The sequence below is a fragment of the Martes martes genome (assembly GCF_963455335.1).
Source record: "Martes martes genome assembly, chromosome: 1".
Classification (NCBI taxonomy): Eukaryota; Metazoa; Chordata; class Mammalia; order Carnivora; family Mustelidae; genus Martes; species Martes martes.
This window is the reverse complement of record NC_137888.1, coordinates 188,606,666-188,634,266: the sequence shown is the minus strand read 5'-3', so window position 1 is coordinate 188,634,266 and position 27,601 is coordinate 188,606,666. Positions and strand designations below refer to the sequence as shown.

Here is a 27,601-nt window from a genome sequence, read left to right as displayed (position 1 = left end):
TCAATAGGAGTTTCCAAAATCCATTCATTTTTCCTCTAATCATATTGAATATTTAAGGTGCTTGATTAGACCTGATTATTTTTCTTCTGGACCCAACAAAGAACCCCAACAGCTTTGAAAGTGATAGATTAGTGGGGCATTTCCCATCAATGGGCAACCCCCCCCACTCCCACCCCAGGCTATCACAGCAGGAAGAAAAACAATGAGAAAGTTTGTTCAAATTCACATGCCAGCCACTGAACAAAATCTACAGAGAACAAGGAGAGGACCAGCCTTGTCAAAGGGCCACTGCAAAAATAAAGAGGAAGAGGCAGAAATCCAAACTTAGTGCATATGACTTTGCCGTCTCTTCATTTCATGGCAGCCTGGAGAGAAGCCTCTGACAGAGAGCCATCTCCCACTGCCCCTGAAAACATTAAAAGAATACAAGCCCTAGCAAATCTCCTACTACTCAAAACTGAGAAAAAGAAAGGGAAATGTAGCTAATCTGCAGTAACCCTGCTTCCTTATTCAGATTTCTGGAAGCATAATAAAATAGAGAGGCTGTGTCTCCAGGATTCTAATTCCAGCTGTGCCCCACAAGTTGGAAAAAACAAGAAGAGACATGTTAACTGCCCATACCACCCTGCCCCTCCTGTTGCCATTCTTCCAAATAATTCTGAGGAAGGCTGTGAGCCATTCTTCTAAATGCTTTAAGAAGATATATCCCTGATCAGGCAAAGAGATTTAGGTGAATTCCCAGCTGAATGCAGAATAAGGAACAAAATGCTCTCTTGAGGTGCTCAATCCTTGATGTATTGTGTTCTACTGTCTGCTAAAAGCATCATCTCCCCATAATTAAATGTTCAAATTCTACTTTGATAGTCCATGTAAAATTCAATTTGGTCAACTCAGTGCACCATCCACCCAGAGGTTGCCTTTCCATCCTTCCTGCATTAGTTTCCTAGGGCTACCGTAACAAAATACCACAAACTGAGCGTGGCAGAAAGGAAAGGAATGTATTGTCTCACAGTTCTGGAGACAAGAAGTCCTAAATCAAAGGTGTCCATGGGGCTATGCTCCCTCTGAGACTCTGGGTAGAGACCTTCCTTCCTCTTCTTAGCTTCTGGTGGTGGCCATCAACCCTTGGCACTTGCCAGCCCGCAGCTGCATCACTATATGCCTGTTACCACATTCTCTCTTGTGTGTCTCTGTGTCTCCTCTTCTTGGAAGGACACCAGTCATGTTGTATTAAGGGCCCATCCTATTCCAGTATGACCTCATTTTAACTAATTACATTTGCAGTGGCCGTGATTCCAATACAGTCACATTCTGATGCAATGGGAGGTTAGGATTTCAAATATCTTTGGCAGGGACGCCATTCAATCTAGAACACTCCTATACTGAATCAATCACCAAGCTACGTCCAGACTATTTCCTAACTGTCTCTCAAATCTCCACTTCTTTCTCCTCCCACCACTACCAATTTCTGCAACATCATTTCACCTGGATAATTACAAGAATTTCCCAAAACCTGCCCTCATTTTTGCATCACTCCAATCAATTCTCAAAAAAACCTTATTAACTGGAATGTAACATACATGCAGAAAAGTGAATAAATTATAATCGATTTCCACAGAGTGCACATACCCATGTAACCACCACCTAAGTCAAGACAGAGAATATTACCAACAGCCTAGAAACACACCTCATATCCCCCCACGTAATTACCCCCATTCTATCTCAAAGGTAACCATTATCCTGACCTCTACAAATATGGATCAGTTTCACATGGTTTAGGATTTTATGTGAACAGTGCCATACATACAGTATATACACATTCATATCTGGCTTCTTCTGTTAGTGAGACTCACCTTTGTTGCTGCAAGTTGAAACAACTAATTCATTTTCTTTGCTTTATAAATATTTTGTTGTATGATGATACCATTTATGTATTCATTCTACTGTTGATGACCATTCACACTGAGTTCCATTTGTGAGCTATTAAAAATAATGGAGCTATGAACATTCTCAGTTTTGAGCATATATCCAAAAGAACTGCAAAATCATAGGGCATTTAATTACTTATCTTCAGCAGATATTGCCAAACAATTTGCTAAAATGATTATATTAAGTTTCAACAACACAGCACTGTATGAGTATTCCAGTTCCTTCATATCCTTGTCAACAGTTGGTATTATCAGTCTTCTTCATTTTAGTCATTCTGATATGTGTGCAGTGGTATCTCACAGTTTCTTTATTTTGCATTTCCATGATGGTTAATTGTAATAAGGAGCGTTTCATATACTGATTGGCCATATGGATATCTTCTTTTGTGAAGAACTTGTTCAAACCTTGCCCATTTTTCTATCAGGTTATCTCTTTTTCTTATAGATTTATAGAAGATATTCATACGGAAACTCGGCCTTTAAAGGACATATATATTGCAATTATCATTTCCTATTCTGTGGATTGCCTTTTCTCTCCTTTAATAGTGTTTTTGGTGTAAAAACTTTTCATTTTAAAGCAGTCTAATGTATTTATCTTTTCATTTTTTTCATTTTTTAGAAAAAATTTTATTGAAATAATAATTCACAAACTATCCAATTCATTCAAAGTGCACAATTCAAAGTTTTTAGTGTGTTCACAGGATTGTGCAAGAAACACCATAATCTAATTTTATAATATTCTAATCACCCCCAAACAAACCGCATGCCCTCTAGCTGCCACTTCCCATTCCTCCCAACATGCTCACCTTCACCAAGCCCTAAGCAAGCACTAATTCAATTTCTGTCTCTACTGAATTGCCTCTGCTGGATGTTTCATATAAATGGAATCATATAATCTATAGTTTTTTGTGACTGGTTTCTTTCATTTAGCATAAGGTCTTCAAGCTTCATCCATGTGCATATCAAAACTTCATTTCTTTTCCTTGCTTAATCATATTCCACTGTGTGGACATATTACATTAACATATCCATTCATCAGTTGAGGAATATTTAGGAAATTTCTATTTTTTGCATATTACAAATAATGCTTCTTGGTAAGCAAAATCTGACTATCCCCAAATCATTAAGATATTTTACCATATTACCTACAGACGCTTTATTGTTTTACCTCTCACATTCAAATCAACAATCCAGCTAGAATTTATTTTTGCTTATGATGTGGGAATGTTTTTCACACACAAATGCCCAATTGCCTCAGCACCACTTAATGAAAATATCAACCTTTCCTCCCTCCTCCATAGTGTCACTTTTCTCAAAAATCAAGTGTCCCTATATGAATGGCTCTATTTCTGTATTCTCTTTCTGTTCCACTGATCTATTTGTTTATCCTTGAGTAATATAACACTAACCTAATTATTATAACTTTATAATATATGGATATCTCATTATTTAAATCCTCCAACTTTGTTTTAATTCTTCTTCACTTATCTTACCTATTCTGAGCCATTTGCACTCTGATATTTTGGCCAGGACTTCACTGAATTTTGAGATCAATTTGAAGAGAACTGACCTCTTGATGATACTGAGCCAGCCAATACATGAATATATTATGTCATTCCACTTATTTACATTATCTTTAATTTCTCCCAATAATATTTCTCTGTACACATCTAATATATCCTTTGTTAGATTTATTCTTATTTTTAATATTTTATGTGCTTTTAAATGGTAACTTTAAACATGGTTTATTGAGGCAAAATTTATATACCATGAAATTTGCCCATTTCAATGTACAGTTTTATGAGATTTAGCAAATTATACAGTTGTGTAAACATAACCAAAATCTACTATTTGAACACTTTTATCAACCCAAAATGTTACCACATGCTCATTTACAGTTAATCCCTACTCCCACAGTAGGCAAAAACAGAGATACTTTCCATCTTTATAGTTTTGGCTTTTTTAGAAATTTCATCAAAATGGAATCATATCTTTTGTGTCTTTATTTTCACTTAGTATAATATTTTTGAAGTATATCCAAGTTGTTTCATAAACCAGTAATTTATTCCTTTATAAAACTATTGAGTAGCACTCCTATGTATAAATATACCAGTTTTTGTTTACCTACTAACCACTTCATAGATATATGGATTGTTTCTAGCTTGGGCCATTATGAATGACATTACGAGTGATCATGCACAAGTCTTTGTGTACATACATTTGTTTCTATGTAACTTTTTACTTCAATAACTAGAAATGAAATTGCTTGGTTACATAATAAATATGTGTTGAACTTTATTAAAAACTGTTCCTGTTTTCCAGAGGGCTATACCATTTACATTCCCACCAGCAATGGGTAAATTTAGCAACTTCTCCATTTCTTCACCAGCACTTATTATTTTTTTTTATTTTAGTCATTCTAGTGAATTGACACATCCTTTTGGTTTCAATTTACACATCCCTAGTGATAATGAGCATATTTTCACATGCTTATTTGCCCCATATATATATATATATATATATATATATATATATATAAATACTTTGTTTTGTCTTCTTCTTATTGACTTATAAGAGTTCTTTATATATCTGGATGTAAATGTTTGATCAGATATAATTTGCAAATATTTTATACCATTCTGTGGCTTATATTTTCATTTTTTCAAAATTTCATAAAGTCCAATTTATCTTTTTTTCCTTTTAGGGATCTTGATTTTGGTGTTATATTTAAGAAATCTTTGACTAACCTAAGGTCATAAAAACTTTCTTCTATGTTTTCATCTAGATGTTTTTAGTGCTTATATTTTTATCTGTAACATATTTCAAGTTAATTTGTATACAGTGTAGGGTAATCTGGGGATACAGAAATCTATTTATTCTACCTCATACTATTTGGAAATAAAATATGGTCAGAGTTTATAGTCTTTTTTTATATGTTGTAGGATTTATTTGAAATGCTATTATTTTAATGCTATTTCCATTTTTTAATTTTTTTTTAATGTTTTCAAAGATTTTAGTAATCTCTACACCTAGCATGGGGCTCAAACCCACAACCTCAAGATCAAGAGTCACAAACTCCGCTGACTGAGCCAGCCAGATACGCCATTAAATTTTATCTTTTTAAAATCTCATTTTGCAATTCTTTGTTGCTAATATATACAAAATATATTTTTATATTGACTTTGTATCCAGCAGACTTGCTAAATACATCTGTTTAATTTATATAATTATATCTTTGCAGATAATATAATTTTATTGCTTTGTTTCCAATCCTTATAGTTGTGTTTTTTTCCCTAACCTCACTGACTTCACTAAGACTTCCAGTGTAATGCCGAAAAGAAGGGGTGATAACTGCCACCCATTTCTCATCCCTAATTTCAGGATAAAGCTCTCAATAGTTCACTTAAGTGTGATGTTTGCTGTGGATTTTCTTTACAGATCTATTTTATTGAGGTATAATTGGCATACATTATATTAGTTTCAAGTGTATATCCTAATGATTCAATATTTGTATATACTGTAAAATGATCATCACAAAAGTCTGACTAATACTTGTCACCATATACAAAAGATGTTTGATATAATTACAATCTTCCTAAATTTATTAAAACTTGTTTTGTTACCTAACATGTAATCTATCCTGAAGAATGTTTCATGTGCATTTGAAAAAGAATGTATATTCTACTATTTGGGGATGGAATGTTCTTTATGTAACCATTAATTCCATTTGGTCTAATTTATCATTCAAAGCTAGTGTTTCTGTATTAGTTTAGTCTGAATAATCTATCCATTGATGTAATGTGTTTTATTGCTGGCTGTTTCTCACTTTATATATTAAGGTGCTCCTATGTCAGGTGCATAAATATTTACAAATATTGTATACTTTTGTTGGATTGAACTCTTTGTCATTTTGTCTCTTCTACAGTCTTTATTTTCAAGTTTATTTTGTCTGACATAATAGCTACCTCAGCCTTCTTTTGGTTTCCATTTGCATGGAATATCTTTTTCCATCTTTTCACTTTCAACTGTGTATGTCCTTACCTTTCAAATGAGTCTCTTATAGGCACCATATAGATGGGTCTTGTTGGTTTTTTGTTGTTATTTTTGGTTTTTGTCCATTCAGCCATTCTATGTCTTATGATTAGAGAATTTAGTCCATGTGCATTTTTTTTAAGATTTTATTTATTTATTTAACACAGAGAGAGAAAGCACAAGCAGGGGGAGCAGCAGAGGGAGAGGGAGAAGCAGGCTCTCCGTGGAGCAGGGAGCCCAATGCAGGACTCGATCCCAGGACCCTGGGATCATGACCTGAGTGGAAGGCAGACGCTTAACCAACTCAGCCGCCCAGGTATAGTCCATGTACATTTAAAGTAAACTATTGATAGGCACATACTTATTGCCACTTTGTTCATTTTTTTCTAGCTGTTTTATACTTTCTCTGTATCTTTCTTCTCTTGTTTTCTTCCTTTGTGGTTTTTTTCTTTTTTAAAAAATTTCAATTTATCTGAGAGAGAGAACACACAAGTGGGGTGGAAGGGCAGAGAGAGAGGGAGAGGCAGAATGCCCACTGAGCAGGAAGCCCAAGGTGGGGCTTGATTCCAGGACCCTGGGATCATGACCAGAGCCAAAGGCAGACACTTAACTGACTGAACCACACAGGTGTCCCATTTTCCTTTGTGGTCTGATGACTTTCTTTAGTGGTACGCTTAGATTTCTTTCTCATCATCTTTTATGTATCTACTATAGGTTTTTGTTTTGTGGTTACATAAAACAATACAACAGTCTATGTTAAGTTGATTATAAATTTAAATACATTCTAAAGCTCTGCATTTTGACTTCTTTCTCCACCACATCCTGTGTCTGATGTCACATTTTACATTCTTGTATCTCATGTATTCCTTAATTAATTATTGTAGTTAGTTATTTTACCACTTTTGTTTTTTAGCCATATAAGGTTTGCAAGTAATTAACCCACTAACTTTAGTCTATATTTATCTTTACCAGTGAGATTTATACTCTCATATGTTTTCTTTACAGCCTAAAGAATTCCTGTTAACATTTCTTGTGAGGCCAGTTTAGTGGTAACGAACTCTTTTAGCTTACCTGGGAAACTCTATTTATCTTCCAGTTGTGAATGATAACTATGCTGGATAGAGTATTCTTGGTTGGAAATTTTTATCTTTCAGCACTTGGAATATATTGTGCCATTCCCTTCTGGCCCACAATGTTTCTGCTGACAAATCTATTCATAGCCATATGGGGTTTACCTCGAATGTTAACAGGTTGGTTTTTTTTCATGCCATTTTTAAGATTCTCCCTGTCTTTAACTTTTTTTTTTTTTTAAAGATTTTATTTATTTATTTGACAGACAGATATCACAAGTAAGCAAAGAGACAGGCAGAGAGAGAGGGAGGAAGCAGGCTCCCTGCTGAGCAGAAAGCCCGATGCGGGGCTCGATCCCAGGACTCTGGGATCATGACCTGAGCCGAAGGCAGAGGCTTAACCCACTGAGCCACCCAGGCGCCCCCCTGTCTTTAACTTTTGACATTTTAATTATAATGTGTTTTGGTGTGCATTTCTTTGGGTTCATCTTATTTGCAGATATTCTTTATTAAAGATGTCTAGTTGTATTCCTAGTTTGCCAAACATTTTCATCAGGATTAAATGTAAATTTTATCAAATGCATTTCTAATTAAAGATGATTATATGATTTTTATTTATTATATCATTTGATTTTTTAATGTTATCCAAACCTTTCATTCCTACGATAAATACAACTTGCTCACGACATATTCTCTTTTATATACATTGGTCAGTCTTTTATTATTTTGTTTATGATTTTTGCATCATTAGGACTGCCAAAATCTCTGTTCAATTTTCCCAACCTCTTAGCTGCCGTTTTCTATTGGGCTTTTTAGCTTCTCAGAGCTTTATCGCTTTTAAATCTATAAATGCTTCATAGAGAAAAACAGTGAAAATTCTGAGTTCCCTTCAGCGCACTTCCTCTCTTCAGGATTTTGCTCAAGCCCTGGTAGCTCTTCAATGCCTTTAAATAAATATTTTCTCCTCATTTTGTATAATATTTCTGTGAAGGGTTGTTGGCTACTCTACCATTACCAGAGCAAAAATTAATCCTTTATAATATAAAACAAACCATATTATTCCTCTCCCCTAAGTCTGTGAATGGTTAACCCACTGTGCTTATAATAAAATGCATATTCCCTGCTATGGCCTACACTGACCCAGTCCCAACCTTCTGCTCTGTTGTGTCTTACCATTCACTGCCTTGCTCAACCCTTATGTATCTATTTTTTGTGACTCTGACCTCACCAAGTTCATTCCCAAATGTATCTTCAGAGTTGCTTTTCCCTTTCCCTGGAACACCCTGTCCCTGATCTTTGTATAGCTGTCTTACTTTACCATTCTGTCTCAGTTTCAACATCATTTTCCCAAAGAGGCCTTCTCGAGACAATTTATCTATTTTGTGCCCTGCCTGCCTGACCCTTGCCCTCATCAAACAATATAATCTACATAAAACAAAGGATAATAAAATTAAGCCAAAAAAATAGAGTATTAAATTTCCCAAAAGTACATTGCTATCCCCATCTTATTTCCACATTCAAAATAAAGAAAACAATCAACCAGGAATATAATATCTTTGGAGCAGAACTATGTCTCTATATTACAATGCAGAACATAAGAGTATCATCTTCCTTTGGAGTGTAACAAACTTGGACTCAAATTGTTGCTATGTCACTTTCTAGATACATGACTCTAAGCAACATTCTCAGCCTCACCTTCCCAACCTATAAAATGGTGATAATGATAATATCCATTTGATAGAATTTTGTAATTATATAATAAATGTTATTTTGTATGCAAAGTGTTTAATACAGTGATCATAGAAAGTTCTCTGTAAACAAGAGCTACTATGATTACAATCATGCTCATGATAACAATGATGATAAAAATAATAATGGTCTATAGCACCTGGTAAAATACTAAATCATTCAATCAAATACACAGAGACATACATACTGACATACACACAATTAAATATGATCATAATTACCAACAAGTAGATGCAGCCCTTATCACTTGCATTAACAGATTTTATAAAGAATAAGTTTATTTGGGGGCACCTGGGTGGCTCAGTAGGTTAAGCATCTGCCTTAGCTCAGATCATGATCTCAGAGTCTTGGGATCAAGCCCCATGTCAGCCTCCCTATTCAGCGGGGAGCAAGCTTCTCCCTCTCCCCATTGTTCATGCTCTCTCTCTCACTATCTCTCTTGTTCTCAAATAAATAAATACAATCTTAAAAAAAAAAAAAAGAGTAAGTTTATTTGATTTCTCTATTGGGTAAGTTTGGTGGCAAGAAATACAGACTAAGTCTAACAAGTCTGCTCAAAGATAAGAGGAAGGATACGGTAGCACTTCACAAAATTAAAGGAAGAATTGAAAAACTGAGCTTTATGAAAAACAGGAATCAAGATATCTCTAGAAGATTGGGAGGCAGCAGCTTCAAGACCTCTCTCTTAGAGCACTGCCATAAGCTACTATAATACCATCAATTCTAATATTTCCTCTCAGTTCAAAATTTCAAATTCTTAAGAGAGATCATCTGACTGGCAAAACACAGTCATATGCCTCCTTTAACCAGTCATCTCTATCCCAAGGAACAGGCTCAAATATCACTGTCTCAGCTGCTGGGGGCTCACTTTTATGAATCAGGGGGGCAGTTCCCAGAAAAAGGTTTAGTTTTGGAGCCAGAAGTCAGAAAAAGAAGTACTACTATAGTTATAGGGACCCTATCTAAGATAAGCTCTCTCTAAAAGAAGCCATTTTGTTCTACTCTTTGCCCATCCATAGCAGTAGTGTCCAAGTTATGCACCATTAGCTGCTTGGGAGGGAGTTAATTACAAATTAAATATAATTGAATTGTTGAATCTGCTTTCAAGTCCTCTAAATAGAATAACAACATGCTACCTTGTAGAGCCAATTTTGCAAATCAAAGCTGAGTCCCTTGCTTCCTGTGATGACAGAAAGTCTTTATGAGATTTTGAAAGTGTAGAGACACACACTCCTTAAAAATTTAATAATGCCAGTCAACAAAATTTGGGAGAAAAATCAACTGGAAACTGTGATCCATAGGAGCCATTAAAGACACCTTGCAAGGGAATTTAAGATATTCACCGAAGCCAAAATCATAATAAAAACTCTGGTTTCAAAATTTCTCTCTACTCCTCTAACACTAATTGTTAGCCACCTAAAAAGCTGGGAAAGAACTACAAAATACAATTAATGCATTCTATACCACAAGGGAGACTTATCCTCTTACACCTGTTAAAGAGACATCAAAGAAACTCTAAGTGTGGCTGGGCTAGAATAGGATAAAATGTACTACAGTTGGGGAATGGCTAAGAGTCATGAACATGGGGGAATACCAGCAACAGAAGAAGAAACAGAAGCCTGGGATGATAAAGGAGAAGGATTCCCAAATACAACATAATTGGCATCAGTGCATATGCCCCTAGCTTACTATTACATCATTATTTGTTATTGGGAGTATTTACTGAACCTGTGGTTCTAAGACAATTTCTGAGACAAAAACAAAAACAGGAACAAACAAACAAACAAAATAACTTTCATTCAATCCTTGGAAGGCTAATAGAAGACTTCCAAAGGAGAGGTAGACAGCATGGTGTAAAAGGTTCTTGGGTCAGACTACTGGGTCCCTTCTCTAGCTCAATGATTTATGAGCCATGTGACATTTGGAGGTTACTTTATCTTTAGAGGCTCAGTTCTCTCATCTAAAATAGGGATAGTATTTTTCTTATACCTCCTTTAGTTTGTTGTGAGTATAAAATGAGCCAACAACTATAAAAGGCTTATCAGGGTACTGCCACTTCATGAGTATTTGTTGTTCTTACTGTTGTAACAACAGTTGGCTACTCCCCTTCTTTAATTCTTTAATAGACATTTGCTACATTCATTATATATAGCCTTCTTCCCTTTACCACTCCAGAAGAATCACGTTAAAAACAGACAGCAGTCTGAGTCACCAGGTTTTTACTTGACCAATTAGAACACAAAAACAAAATAAAACTATCATTTATCATCCTCATCATTTTAATTTTAATTAATTTTAATTTTAATTTCCCCAAACGAGAGGAAGCACAAAATCTCAGAATAAAAGATAATTCACCATGCCACAGACAAAAGAAAACAACAGAGGCTATGGATTAGCACCAGGGCACCACTGTGCAAATATCCTGTGGGGCAGCCAAAAGCCAATAAATAAGGCAACAGTGTGGAACATGCCCTACAGTTTCATACTGTGTTCTTTGGCTCATACTGCTTCCTCCACCAGGAATACCTTCTCTGCAATTCTACACGTCCACAGAGCTACACTTTTTCTGAATCCCAGAAGCAGAACTTCCCCCAAGAGTGAGCCACCTGATCTTCTCAGTTGGAATCACTAAGTGCTTCGTCTCAATTCTAGCATCCAGTCCTCTTTGATTCTCTAATGACACTGTCCACAAGGGAATTTAGAAGTGTCTATCCTTGGCGCCTGGCTGGCTCAGTTGGTAGAATATGCGACTCTTAATCTTAAGGTCGGGAGTTCAAGCCCCACACTGGGTGTGGAGCCTACATTAAAAATAAACAAATAAAATGAGTTTTCACATTCACGCTCTGAAGCCCTGTATACTTGCTAAATTTGACTTGGGCTTTCTAACAGCCACTACAAAGAAAGGAACAATCAGTTCCATGATTCATAAAGTTAAAAAAAAATCTATTAAAAGAAAAGAAATATGTGTATCCATCCACTACACTTAAGGATTAAACCAAGGACTAGACACAGAGCTGACTCATTTCAGCAGGGCTCACAGTGCCTAATGGATCTGTATATAATATGCAATTCACACATGCTTGTAGAATGACTCTATTTGCTACCTGGAGCCAGCAAACCACTCCTGAAATGGTTTATATAGCTCTAAGCCCAGCAACGTGAAATGGGTTTTGACAGATAGGCATGTGCACATTCAAGAGCACACAATCAGGCAACTCAACATTTATTCATCTATTAATCAACAGATAAACAGGTAAACAAAATGTGGTATATAAATATAATGGAATATATTGAACCTTAAAAAGGAAAGAAATTTTGATATATATTATAACCTGGTTGAATCTTGAAGACATTATATTGAGTAAAATAAGCCAGTCACAAAAAGACAAATATTCTATGATTCTACACATATGAAGTTCCTACAGTAGTCAACTTATAGAGGCAGAAAGTAGAATGGTGGTTGCAATGGGCTACAGAGAGCATATAATGGGGATTTATGGTTGAATTGGTACAGAATTTCAGTTGAAGAAGTTTAAAGAAGCTCTGGAGATGGAAGGTGGTAAGGGTTGCACAGCAATATGAATGTACTTAATGCCACAGAACTATAGAAATGGTTAAAATGGTAAAGTTTGGGGTGCCTGGGTGGCTCAGTGGGTTAAAGCCTCTGCCTTCGGCTCAGGTCGTGATCCCGGGGTCTTGGGATCAGCCCCGCGTCGGACTCTCTGCTCAGTAGGGAGCCTGCTCCCCCCCCACCCACTGCCTGCCTCTCAGCCTACTTGTGATCTCTGTCTGTCAAATAAATAAATAAAATCTTAATAAAATAAAATAAAATGGTAAAGTTTATGTTATATACATATCACCATAAAAATTTTTTCATAATTTAAAAAAAATTCTCAGCACTAAAAAAACAATCTGATTAAAAAATGGACAGAGGATCTACGCGGACCTTTTTTTTCAAAGAAGACACATGGATGGGCCAACAGACACATAAAAAAACAGTCAACATCACTAACCATCAGGGAAATGCAAAACAAACCCACAATGAGATATCACATCATACCAGTGAGAACAGTTAAAATAAAAAACACAAGGAATAACCAGTGTTGGTGAAGATGTAGAGAAACAGGAACTCTCGTGTAATGCTGATAGGAATGTAAACTGGTACAGCTGTTGTGGAAAACAGTGTGGAGGTTCCTCAAAAAGTTAAAAATAGAAATACCATATGATCCAATAACTTCACTACTGGGTATCTACCCAAAGAAAACAAAACACTAATTTGAAAAGACATATGCACCCCAATATATATATAATAGAATATTATGTGGCCATAAGAAAGGATGATATCTTATTATTTGCAACAACATAGATGGACCTAGAGGGTATTATGTTAGTGAAATAAGTCAGACTGAAAAAGACAAATACCATACGGTTTCACTCATATGTAGAGTCTAAAAAACCAAAATAAATGAATAAACAAAGAAAAAGCAGACTCAGACCTATAAATGCAGAGAACAAACTAATATTTGCCAGACGGGAGGCATGGGGGGATGGGCAAAATGAATGAAGGGGAGTGGAAATACAGGCTTCCAGTTATGGAGCAAAGAAGTCACAGGAATAAAGAGCAGAGCACAGGAAAAATAGTCAATGATATTGTAATAGTGTTGTAGAGTAGGAGATGGTAGCTATACTTGTGCTGAGCATAGCTTCACATACAGAGATGTTGAATCACTATGTTGTACACCCAAAACTACTGTAACACTGTATGTCAAATATACTTAAACAAAAAAGAAATTTTAATAAAATAATTTTTTAAATTTAAGCACATAATCAGAAAAACAGAAGGAATAGCTACAGGGGTGGAGATCATAGCTCTGAGGTAAGGAGAGACAAGAACGACACTATGACTGAAAGATTCCCTGGGCATAAGGAGGCTCCATCTTTTTTCTGCTTGGGCTCCAAATCATCCCCACATAACCAAGGAGTAGAAGAACCTACAAGCACACAGATTTCCATCTGACATGAGAACTTTCAACAGTGCTGTCCAAAGACAGAATGGATTGTTTTTATAAATAGCAAGTTCCACTTCATTGGACGTATTCAAGTATAACTATTCCTTTGGCAGAAATCTTGAGAGGGGCACCTGGGTGGCTCAGTCAGCTAAGCACTCAACTCTTTTTTTTTTTTTTTTTAAAGATTTTATTTATTTACTTGACAGGCAGAGATCACAAGAAGGCAGAGAGGCAGGCAGAGAGAGAGGAGGAAGCAGGCCCCCTGTTGAGCAGAAAGTCCGATGCAGGGCTTCATCCCAGGACCCTGGGATCATGACCCAAGCTGAAGGCAGAGGCTTTAACCCACTGAGCCACCCAGGCGCCCCAGCACTCAACTCTTAATTTCAGCTCAGGTCATAATCTCAGGGTTGTGAGATTAAGCCCCACATCAGGCTCCTGCGGTTGGTGTGGAGTCTGGGATTCTCTCTCTCTGCCTCTGCTTCCCCTTTCTAGCCCCTGATTGTGCTCGCTCTATCTCTCTCTCTCTCTCTCAAAATAAATAAAATCTTTAAAAAAAAGAAGAAGAAATCTTTTTTTTCTTCAAGTATCAGATGAAGGTTGGACTAAATCAGTGCTTCCTAAAATCCAGTTAAAAGGCTAACACCAACCCATGACGAAGTTTTCACTCATTGGTAACAAAATGACAAAAACAAACACAAAACTGTGAGGTTTTTATAAAGCTAAACATATTTGATAATTTAAATTGTAAGATTATGCCTTCTACTCTTTTAGTATCCAAATGGCCTGTCTTTTCTGAAAGAATACTGAGTGATAGTTTTCTCATTCATATTCTTTTTTAGGGGGCAAAACTAGAAGTTGACAAAGTAAAGTCAGTCCTTAATTTTAGGGGGTAAGGTTTTACTAGTCTCAAGTCTGAGAATCACTTGGACAGGTAACTCTTAAGACCCTTTGAAAATTCCAAGAACTCTTGTTTGCAGCCAAGGATTGTTATCAAAGCCACTTCTGTTGTTCACTTTTATCACATTTCAGTGGAATGTGCAAGGAGTAGTCACTCTCCCAGACAGATTTTCCCCAAGGATTCCACCTTCATTGCAATGGCTTGGAATGATAGAGACTGAGGAGATTCCCAGCCTGTCAGGGACTTCCACCATATGAAAAGAGAGAGACCCCTGCTTTAGAGATGTTTATCCACATTCCCACAAAGCCAATGGGTGAAATTCCAGATGGCACTGTCCTCTCGACAGACAGGTACATTTTTCTGTGCAGTTGCATTCAAGAGAGGAGTATGTATGTATGTGTGGCTGAGAGAATGAGTGTGTGTGTGCATGCCTGTATGTGTGTGTGTATATACACAGAGATAAAGAGGAGGGGAATATGAATGGATGAAGAGTGGTACCAATGATAATAACAAGGAAGTAGATGACACATTTAGAATTCATCAAAGAACCATGTAATGATAAACAAAAATAAGGTGTGAAGCCCATTATCTAGACATCTATCACCAGCAACAATGGTTTATCTATGGTATTTCTTTCTCCACCCCCCTTTTTTTTGTCACTCATTTTTAAATCAACAGGAAGAATGTGAAGGTACCAAATTATCTTATTGTCAGGAACCAAAAGACGAAAGATGCACTGATGACATCGCTCCATACCAAACCCCCGGAGCTTTCTGATTTCGCTACTTATGCTTTCTCCGGCAACATCTCCATTTGGATCCCGCTGAAAACACTTCTCTTTCTGTCACTCACAATCTGTCAAGACAGCATTATCTTCTGTGGCTTAAAAACAGAAACTCCATTTAACTTGGTGGTTGATAAAGACATTTCATTCACGTCCCTTAACTAACAATAATTATTCTAATTTACCACACAGAGGCAAGAGAAAAGCATTTACATTTTGCAGCTTGTTTTTCATTGTGGAACACATGGAGGAGAAATGGTCCCCTCTTGAGATTGAAAATATCTTATGAAGTCAAAAATGGACCTAATGTGAATGTCTGCTTTCAGTATGTCCTGGCTGCATTTCAATTAGTGTAGGTGGCTGGGAGTTTGGGCTCTCAAATCACACTTGGATTCAAATCCTGACTTCGTCACTTAACATGACCTTAAGCAAGACAGAATAGCTCCTAGAATTTAAAGTAAAGCTAGGAATGCCTGGGTAGCTCAGTCGGTTGAGAGTCTGACTTTTGATTTCAGCTTAGGTCAAGATCTCAGGGTTGTGAGGTCGAGCCCTGCATCAGGCTCTGTGCTGGATGTGGAGCCTATTTGAGATTCTCTCTCTTCTTCTCCCTCTCTAAACAAACAAACAAACAAAAAACCAAAGTAAAACTAAAACAATGTTAGAAGCCATAGGAACCAGGAACTAGGAATAACAGGCAGTCAGTTCTTCTAGATACCACCATCAGAAAGAATCAACAGCAACCACTTTCTATCCTGGGGTCAAAGTACTCAAGATTCAAAATCCCTGAATTTTTGGAGAGGGAGCCAGAGAGACCTATCATGGTTGCATGATCACCTCTTAGCTAGGCGAGGGCAAGGTGTTTGAGTGATAGCCTCAATAATACTGCATACAGTGTGAAAGTTTGTTCCCCAAAGGAAAACCCACAGGTCCAAAGCAGGAGGGCACAGACATGTAGCAGGTACAAATACCAAATGTCCAGCTCATCCTAAGGAGCTACTACATCAAGGCCAATTAAGGCTGAACCCTCTTCTCTCTTAATCAGGCTCTTCTAATATATGTTTTTTTAAATATATGTTATTAACTTGTAAAGTTATTGTTAAAACTCATTTTGAGAAAAATAACAAGTCTTCAGAGCTCTCAAATGCACATCCTCTTTTAAAAACTGTGCTGCTTGTCAAAAAGAAATTATTTTGTTGAAAACTTTCCTATCAGATTTTCCAAGAAATCCATTGCCTTTATGGTCAAGTTATTTAGCAATGATTTGTGTTGTTAAGAAGCACAGGAAGCACCCATTGAAAAATGTGCCTAAAGATGACTTAGAGAAGTAGTTGTTCCCTTATACGGAAATCTTTTATTTATTTATTTTTTTTAATGTTCAGGAAGTTGAGATTTATGCTCAGAAATTAGGCTCAAAGCAAGATTTTGTTTTGATCATTTTTTTGTTGTTGATGTTAATATTTTAGTGAGAAAGGATTAACAACAAAAAGCAGTGGTATAAAAATAATAATAATAAGTGATCAAGAAATACGATGACCCAAAATTCCATTAAAATTTTCTTCCAGCTTACTAGCTGAACAAATCCCAAACAATGAAAATATTCAGGTTCTGATTAATTTGGAGCTCCCAACAACTAAGTAGTTTGGTGAAAACATTTCTCATAAAGCCCAGGGCTCCGGAGGCACACAGAGCTGAGACAAATGCCAGCTCTACCCTTAGCAGCTGTGTGACTCTGGGCAAGTTACTAATCTGCTGAAACATGCAGGCCTTGCTCACCTATGACATGAAGTCAATAAGATGATGGGACACTGTGAGGGTTTATTGAGATAATGCATGGAACGTACCTAACACTTTATCTGGCACATTGTAAGCCCTCAGTGATAATGTGAATATTTATATGCATGAGGGTTGAGGGGCAGAGAGAAAAAGAGATGGTTCTCAGCAGACACTGATTCTGCTCCCCAGAGGACATCTGGCAGTGTCTGGAGACATCTGTGGTTGTCACAACCCCGGGGGGGTGGGGGGGGCGGGGGAAGGTTCTTCTGACAGCCAGTGCATAGAGTCCAGGGATAGAGCTAAACATTCTACAATGCACAGCATGGCCTGCCACCACCCCCCCCCACTGCCCCCAACAGAATGGTATGAGACCAAATGTCAATATGCCCAGGAGAGAGAGAAGCAATGGGGTATAATGCACAACCTATGAAGGATTTGGAAAGGGAGGGTCATTCAGAGACAGGACAAGACAGGGAACAAGAGCAGCGGATTTAGAATTAAGTTTAGAATTAGGCTTCTGCCATGTACATGAGCTCATGAGTAAATGCCTTGGGGCCTGGGGATCCTCATTTGTAAAACGGCCTGACACCATCTCCTTCAAAAGGCTGTTAGCAGGAATGATGTGACAGATGCCTACTACCAATAGTAGGACAGCCCCAGTGCATGTATCCACTATCAACCCTAATTGTTGGGTGCTTAATAAGTAACACAGTTACTATTCTTATTACAGGGTAGACCAACTGCCAGGTTTGAAGTTTGACTTGGCTAGTTGGAAACACTTGGAAGAGTTTGTTAACTTCAGCAATTTAGTTCCCTCTTATAAGGAAGCCATCAGGAACCAGACTCAGGGACCAAGAGTCTTTCCTGAAACGCAGGTGTTCCCAACTGGGATCCTCAAAATCTCCAAAAATTTTCATTTTTATTTATTCTTATTTTTATTTTTTTAATTTTTTAAAGATTTTATTTGAGAAAGAGAGAGAGGAAGAGAGAGTGAGCACAAGTGATGGGGGGAGGGGCAGAGGGAGAGGAAGAAGCAGACTCCCCACTGAGCAGGGAGCCTGATGTAGGACTCGATCCCAGGACCCTGGGATCATGACCTGAAGGCAGACACTTCACCAACTGAGCCACCCAGAATCCCCTCCAAAAATTATTAAAGCATTATATATATATACATATTATATATTTTTATATAGAGAGAACATATTTTACACACGCACACACACATAATATATATATGCATATATATGTATTTGTCTCTGAAGAGGGTCCAAAACTGGTTAAAGACCACTGGATTAAAGGTATACAGACAGTCCCTGCCTTACCACGGTTTGACTTGTAATTTTTCAACTTCACAGTGGTGTGAAAGCGATACACATTAAGGAGAAACCATACTTCAAATTTTGAATCTGGATCTTTTCCCAGGCTGGCGCTATGCATAGGATCCTCTCTCATGATGCTGGGCAGCCCTGCCATCACAAGGGTCAACAAGCAACACACTTATAACCATTCGGTACCCACACAACCATGCTGTTTTCCACTTGCAGTACAGCACTCAATAAATTACATGAGATGTTCCAAACTAGGCTTGGTGTTAGGCAATTGTGGCCACCTGTAGGCTAATGTAAGTGGTCTGAGCTTGTTACAGTGGGCTAGGCTAAGCTCTGATGTTTGGTAGGTGAGGTGTATTATATGCATTTTCAACTTACAATATATTCAGCTTATGGTATGTTTCTCGGGACATAAATCCATTGTAAGTCAAGGGAGATCTGCACACTTTTGATAGAAAATAATAACCAGGATGCAGAATTTCTGAACAGGTCATTATAATGTCAAAGAAACAGTACTTGGGACTAAGAACTCAGATGTGGGAGTCTGAACTGGCAAGGCAGTCTTGGGAGACCAAGTGAACTCTAATCTCTTTGAGTCTCCCCTGCCAGGTTGGAGTGCTCACAGTATCTGTGTACAAGGATCTCAGGAGTAAAATGAGACGACAATCCATGTAAGGTAAGTTTAGCCGGCTCCCAAAACACAGTACCTGCTCACTGTCAACTTGCATGGTGATGGGTTTTGCATGGATTGTTCTATGCCTGGATGGTGGTAGATGGCATGAGCCTTGAGACTTCTCTAATTCCATATGACATACACTATCAGAAAAATTGCAGGGATTCTCCTAGATTATACCATCCATCTACCACCCACCCAGCTGGAGGACTCTGATTCAAATGTATCCTCTATAATAATATCAGAAAGTGGAGAGGAGAAGTAGCTATAAATCTGACCACAAAACCTCTTGCACATTTGAAAGCCTCATTCAAACTTCTCTCCTCTGATAATCCCCCAAGGGACTCCCATGACATTTCCTTAAAGCTTTCCCCTGCCCAACAATCTAACCACCAAGAGAGACTCCAGGGATGTGCCCATGCATTACACAGCAAAACAACCTAACATTCTTCCTCACCCAGCCATTTCCCCAACCTTCCAGGAGCTGCTGAAAGAAACAACAAAATAAGACAAAACAAAAACACAACAACTGTCATCTCCTCATCCTCTCATTCTGGTGCACCCCCCACCCCAGATCCTCCCAGAGCCATCCTGCATCCTTCCTGTCCCTACATTTACTGTGTTTATGACACCTGTCCCCTCTTTTCAGAGTAAAGTAGATTCTGGCCTGAATATCCTTCTCTCTTGAAGCAATCCCCCAGAGTCTGGGTTAATAAATTCTCCATCTCATTCCACAGGGAAGCCCACCATAAGAAATTCCTCCATCCTTAGGTGGATGCCCACGTAACCTCCTTCGAGGGGCTACAGGTAAGGAAACCTCCAAGCTTTTCTTACCCCAGAACAGTACTGAAGAAACAAAGACTTTGTCTGTTCTCTACCTGGCTTGCAGGGCAAAATCAGCATTAATCAGAGGTGCCCTTTCTGCTACTGACAGATAAAGTAGATGCGCTCATAACCCAGAGCTTCTTGCCAAACCCTCAGGGCTTTAAATCTTTTCCAAATAAACTGCAATTTGTAAAGAAACCCCCTAAATGATGTTGTGCAGGGAAGTTAAAGCAGGCACAGAAGGATGGAGTAACATTTCACCATCTGCCTGCGATAATAATAATGCCTCCGCCTTGCAACATGTCTAATTGATTGTGTAATGGAAGCACAAAGATCCTGCCATAATCTAACAACGATTATTCCTAAATTATACCTTTGCAGAGGAAGAGCACTAAGGTCAGTGCTCCTAAGAACCAATTTTGAGCATATGAACTTTCTGGTGGCAGAAAGATATGAGCCTTGGGACACGGTTGGGCAAGATCGAACCAGTTTCCTTTATTATAGTTGCTTAGAGTATTATCAAGCTTGGTCCCCATGGCCGAGGGTAGCAAGTAAGTGTAAGACAGTGTTTCCCACTGGTGGAATAGAAAATGCCTTAAGGTGGTATGGATGGAGCTCTGCCCAGGTTTCCTGCGGAGGACGGACACCTGGGCTGCTTTTCTCTCCATGGGGCTGGGCTGAGGGAGTCATGTAACAGAGGGCTTGGGAAGAGTGAGCTAGAAAAAGTAGGTTTCATTTCACAAGTACCTGGACAGGCACTCCTGCCCTGAGCCAAATGGAAACTGGTGACTAACCTTATTGCCTCTTGCCCAGGTCCCCATAATCAAGGGACCACTAACCAGTATTAAAAAGTTAAATTAGGGGTACCTAGGTGGTGCAGTCAGCTAAGGATCCGACTTCTGGTTTCACCTTGGGTTACGATCTCAGGGTCATGAGATCCAGCCCTGAGACTGAGCCTGGCTATCAAGCCCTACTTGGGGTTCTGTGTTCAGTGTGGAGTCTGCTTAAGACTTTCTCTCCTTCTCCCTCTGCCCCTCCCCTCTTCCTCTCTTTCTCTAAAATAATAAATAAATTTTGAAAATCTTAAAATGATTAAAAAGTTAAATCACAACCTGGTTTTTAAAAATGATTATGGGTATTTTTATATATATACAATATATCTGATACATGCACAATATATTCATATATATTCCATATATAGTTTTATATGCATATATGTTAGGATTCTTGGTACTCATTAGTATCAAAGCTCAGAAAAAAAAATCTTTTCATCTTTTTCTTTAAACTGAGTGACAAGAAGCTAAATATCACCTTATTGATAGCTGATCATTAACAATCCCACTCTGCTCCCAAGGAAACCTATTTTCCAGCCTGTACATTAGATTGATACTTCATTATTTTTAATCTTCAATTTTAAAATATGAAATAATGTGGCCTCATTTTCACTATTTATATGACCTTATTATCCTTACTGTATATATCTTATTACTATGTATCTATATATTATTCCTCTAAGGCAAATGGTGCTGGTTTTCCCTTTGTGGTGGGGATTCACAAATCCTGTTTTACATAAATTAAGTAAACAGAAGTGAGTCAATTTAAAGGACAACATTGTAATAACTATCATCACAGTGCTCTAAGGACTTGGCACAAAGCCACAAAGTGTGGGATCTGCTCTTCCTTAACTCCGGCTTGTCCCTCCCCACCACCCACCTATTTTTCCTCAAAAGCATGAGTTTGGGTATATGGGCTTTGAGACTACCCTTTCCTCTTTACCCTGATACTCACTTGGGATCTTTGTATCCAGCTTGTCAACATGTTTGGGAAAAGGCTGTCTATGCTGAGAAAGTCAGGTTCTTTCTTACCAAAGACCAACAGAAAAAAACAAAACAAGGAACCAATCTGAAGGCCCTTCCAGACTCCAACAACCTTTGGGTTTTGACAAGGCAAAAGGCAGCCAAATCTCCACTTAATTAAAAATTTGTTCTTTTTGCCTTTTCCAGTGGTCTTGAATGGCTCTGCAAGAAAATGTTCCAATTAACCAGACAGAAGGGAAGACTTCCCATATGGAGAAGTCTTAGTGTTTTCTTTTTAGCTCTGGAATCCCCTATTTATTAGTAGTATGTCCTTAGGCAAGTCATCCTGAGCCTGAATCTTTGCACCTAACAAATGAGGACCTACTTCCCACGGAAGACAAAGGGCATTAGGCAGGTAGCCTAGGGTTAGGCACACACAAGTGCTCAAGAAGAGCTATTGTGATTATTATTATTATTATTATTCTAATTATTAACAGTTTATTAAGCCGCTTAGTGATAGTGATTTTTATTTTAATAGGAGCTTCCTGCTCTCAAAACAGTGCTGTTCCTTAATAACCATTTACCTTAACTCTGGGCTACAACTTAAGGCTTTTTTAGGCATCTTTTCACTCAACAATCATTCAACACATTCTTCCTAGAGCCATTGTTCTGGGCATGGGGGAAACAGCACTGAACCAGGCAGAGCCAAGTCCTTGCCCTGTGGCTCATACTCTGGTACGGGAAACAGTGCACATCATAAATGAATGTCAATTACAGTACACTTGGCAGTGATGAATGCAAGAGAAAAAATGGATTTGACCTGGCAAAGGCCTTGCCCATTAAGGTAAAGTTCCTATCTCTTCTGGAATACTCCTGTTTTGTGTCATGTAACTCATCAAGACCTTTATATGTTAGCCATCTGATCTTTGAACCAGTGGCCTCCTTGGTGTGATTTCAGAGGGAAGTGCTCAGAAAGGGAAAAGAGAAAATATTTTCTCTGCCTAGTTGCTGATGTCTAAAATCCCTCCAAGAGGGGAGAGATGGGACAAAAAGGTGTTTTTTGGGTGGCAGCTGAGCTAGACTATCAAACACTAGGCTCAGATGGGATGCCACTCCTCGTCTATGGGGTGGCAGGTATTACCAAGTTTTCCTCTTCCCCACTGAGCTTGTATGCAGCTTTACAAACTTCCTCAGCACAGCTCTCTAGGCAACTGTCAATGATTCAAGTTAGCATAAAAGTGAAATCTGTGTGTCATCGGAGAGTTCAAAATAAGGTTTAAATATAAATACACCTAGGAGAAGTATCACACTGACTTGAAATTGCACAAAGTACTGAGGGACTGGCCCTCTCCCCAGAAGACATTTTATCAGGGGTGGGGAATAGCTAAGAAGAAATGTCATAGGTGTATGGGAGTCAGGGGGAGGCACAAAGGAGAGGGGAGAACATATTTTACAACCCCATGTGCATTTGTATCTGGATGTGTGTCATTGGCATTTCCATGCACCCACTGATTTGAAGGAAGACCCTCCAGTATATACCATGTCTTTCACACAGATCGACAGCTGAGCCTACAAATTATAGTGTTCCCAAAAGTCAGCTCTCTTCTTCCAGTTGTACAAGCCAACCACATTGGAGCTCATCAGCCCAGCCTTTCGGCTAGACCTTTAAAAGATGATCAGAATCCAACCATTTCTTGCCAGCTCCATCTCTACCTCCCGAGTAATGCCACCACCTGCCTTGGCTGGATAGCTATAATAACTCCCTACCAGCCTCAGCTTCTGCCCGTGCTCCTGTACTGCCTATTCCCATTCAAGAACCTCTTAAACCTAAGTCGGACCACATCCCTCCTCTGGCTAAAAAACCTGTGTCTTCTCATCTCACACATCTACAAGGTCCTTCCAGCTCTTGTCCCTAACTATCTCTCAGGCCTCTACAACTATCACTCTTTCCTGCAGCCCCATAGGCCCCCTCACTCCACCAATGGATCTGGTATGTTTCTATCTCAGGACCTTTGAACTTGTTGCTCTCTCTACCTCAGATACATTTTCTCCAGGCAATCATATGGCTACTCTCTCACCGTGGTCACATCTTTGAAGTAACCCTGAAAGGCCCTCATAGATCACACTACCTAAAAGAGCACACAATGAGGCACCTGGGTGGCTCAGTCAGTTAATCCTCTGACTCCTGATTTCGGCTTAGGTCGTGATCTCAGGTTCATGGGATAGAAGCTCGGGTTCATCACTCAGCTGGGAGTCTGCTTGAGATTCTCTCTCCCTCTCCCTTTGCCCCTCCTCCCACTTAATGCATGCTCTCGCTCTCTCAAATAAATAAATAAATAAATAAATAAATAAATAAATCTTTTTAAAAAATAAAATAAAAGAGCACACAAGCCAGCCCCATATCTACTCCTTCACTCTATGCACTTTACCCTGCTTGATAATTTTCATGGTCTTTATCACTACCTGGCATAGTCCTTCTTCCCTCCCAATCTCCCTCCTTCCCTCCTTCCTTTCTCCCTTTCTCCCTCCTTCCCTTCCTCCCTCCCCTCCTACCTTCCTTCCTTCTTTCCTTCCTTCCTTCTTCCCTCCCTTCCTCCCATCACTATCTACCCCCAGCAGAATATAAGCTCCATCAGAGTCAGGGGCATGATCTGTTCTGTTCATTTTTGTGCCTGGAATAGGGTCTGGCCCAGAGCAGGCTCTCCAGCTGCCTTGATTAAAACTCAATCACCACAAAGAACTGGCACCATGTTGTGAAGGAAGAAACTACTGCATCTACAAAATGCAACAGTCCTGCTTCACTGGCTCAAGCTCGATCTCCCATAACAGTGGGTGATCAAGGTCTAAACACATAATGATAGTGCTGGGGTGACAAGACGTGAAAGTCCCTTACTCGTGAAAGAAAGCCACATGTTATCAAATGCCAGATTTGCTCAGTGGCATTTAGGTTTTATGGCTATAAAACAACATTCTTATTCTTAAGTTCTTCCTAGGAAAAAACAAAAGACAAAAACCTTTGCTTTGCCAGTCTGAAAGTCTCTAGTGCCGATGTTCCCCAAAACAAACACTTTATACTCAGACTTTGATAACACAAGGTTTATTTAACTATTAACACCATGCAGCGATTATGTTATTGCAGAACAGGCTATACACAGGCAAAGATTTAGCATGTCATCCAAAGTTACCCTCATGGGAACAGAAAACACCTAAAGCAGGGATGGTTCTGAGCATACCATTCACCCAGTTTAGGCTTCAGCACCTTTTACTCTGTAAAATAAATGGCTATTCCAGGCTATGTCTGGCATTTGCCCTAAATTATACATTCTATGGGGCAGGCACGGGATCCATTGGAAAGGACATGGGATTTGGAGTTTGAGACCTGGTTCTGTCACTTATCGGCCAGACTGAATTACAGTTGTTGTGTCTGTTTGTTTGTTTGTTTTCACATATAAAACATTAATCACAGGAAATACCTACTTTGCCTACATCATCTTTTCATCTCCTAACATGTGCATTTGGAGGATGAACCAAAACAGGACTGTAGGGGCAGGGATCCCATTTATTTGGTTCACCGGGATTAGTGGAGTGTCTGACATACTAAAGGCATTCACATGCATTGGCTGGATGAAGGAAAGAATATATGAACAAACAGACCAAAAAAAAAATTTTTTTTAAATTTCCCTACCTCCCTGATTGCCAGAACAATATATGGATTAAATAAAATAATGTCTGTTGTAAGCATTTATGAAAGCCATGTATGTTGAAAGAGCTTTTTAAGGTCTAAAGTGATACAAATGTTAATAATTACCATCGTAGATCTACTTCATATTTGCCCAGTTCAGCCTTGGTTGTCTTATTAATTTAATGCCAACATGACTGGAACTGGAAAGAAACCAATATTTATTAAGGCTGTACTGTGTCCTGGAGAGAGATATATATAATTTGTGTCTTCTACCTTTTGAACCAAGTCTCAAATTTAGTCATAAGTCCTAGCCAGAAACTACATCAAAACTGAACTCACAAATCAGTCAACAGTCACTTACCACTTATTACTAGCCTCACTCCACACATAGTGTTTTGCAGGCATAAGCTCACACACTTTTCAAAAGTATAAGTCATTTCTTTCTTTCACTTTTATTGAGATATTACTGACACACAACACTTTATAAATTTAAGGTGTACTGCATAATGACTTGATTTGCATATATTGTGAAACCATTAGCACAAGCTTAGTTATTCATCACGTCATGTAGACACACACAAAAAAGCGGGGGGAATGGTTTTTTCCTTGTGACGAAAACTTTCAGGATCTCCTCCCTTAGCAACACTCAAGAATACACAGAGCAGTGTTTAGTCGTCATGTTGTACATCACATCCCCACTAAGGTAGATTCTTCACGGCAGCTACTGCTATTGTCCCCATTTTACAGATGAGGAAACGGAGACTCTGAGGTGAAGCAACTTGCTCCAAGTCCACCGTTAGTTAGCAGGTGGCAGAGTCAGGATTTGATGGACTCAAAGTCCATGCTCTTCAGTACACAGAAAGCAGGGCAAGCATGGACAGTTATCACAGAACCCGTGCTGAGTCATTTTGGTGCTTTTCTTCCTGTTCAAGGAAGAACTGCTTTAGCACTGGATCAGCCCTCCCTTAATATTTTTTTCTCCCAAAGTGAAAATCTATGCCCAGGACGAAGGGGAAAGACAACAGTGAGACAAGAGAACACGCCTCTAGTTTCAAGTTCTTCTCCCCCACGTGGGCCCTGCTCATGGTGCCTTCGCTGTTGTCATAACCTGGAAGGCAGGTCTGCAAGGCCAAGGAGAGCACATGCTCCTGACAAATCTTGGGTCCCTTTCACAGTTACCCAAGGACTATTGAAATTTCTTTTCATTTCTCTGCCTATTCGGGGCAAGCATGTCCACATCAGTAGTTATGGCCATCAGCTGGCCTGATTCACAAGCAGTTCCTAATTAAGTAAGACTATTGAACGCTGTGAGATATGGACTCTCTTCCTGCTAAACTGCACACAGGATGAAAGCAATAAGGATCTGTGTGGATATGTGCATTGCCTTATATTTGGGGACCAGCAGTTACGAGACACTGAAACCAATCATCATTAGGACAGCCCTGTCTTGGCTGCCAGACAATCAAGGTCCCCACACAGAGCTGCCTGCCCGGAATAATGGTCAAGAGGCTGATGAGGAGTTAATGAGACTATGAATCAAGATTTACCAAACAAACAATGCCCCCAAAGGCCCTGGCTTCTAGTTATTTCTGTTTGACTTTATCTTGGAACTAATTATGGAACAAGATGACTGCGTTTGGATGTCTTCATTAGTGGCCTATCCTTGAACAGTTCTTCAAGTAAATATCTCCACCTCACTTCTTTGTAGGAAAAAGAAAGAGGGTCAAGGATTATATTATAGAATACAAAACCTAGGGTGTCTGGATGGCTCAGTCGGTTGAGTGTCCGACTCTTGATGCCAGCTCGGGTCATGAGCTCAGGGTTGTAACATCGAGCCGCACATTTGGCTCCAGACTCTGCTCATCTCTCTCCCTCTGCTTCTCCCCCAACTTACACACATACTCTCTCTCTCTCAAAAAAAAAATAAATAAAATCTTTTTTTAAAAAGCATATAAAATCCAGATATTGGCAAAAGTCAACCACATGAGTTGCTTTACACTAACTATATTTGTTTACGGTTCTTTCTTTGGGAAAATTAATCATATGTTATCAAG

The 27,601-nt window shown here is 38.7% G+C and overlaps 1 long non-coding RNA gene across 1 annotated transcript in view; it reads right to left on the bottom strand.

Annotated features, from left to right (window-relative positions):
* The window catches only part of LOC308347467, a 385,072-nt gene that overhangs the window by 224,029 nt on the left and 133,442 nt on the right, over window positions 1-27,601 (bottom strand). The gene's annotated exons all lie outside the window — the stretch shown is intronic.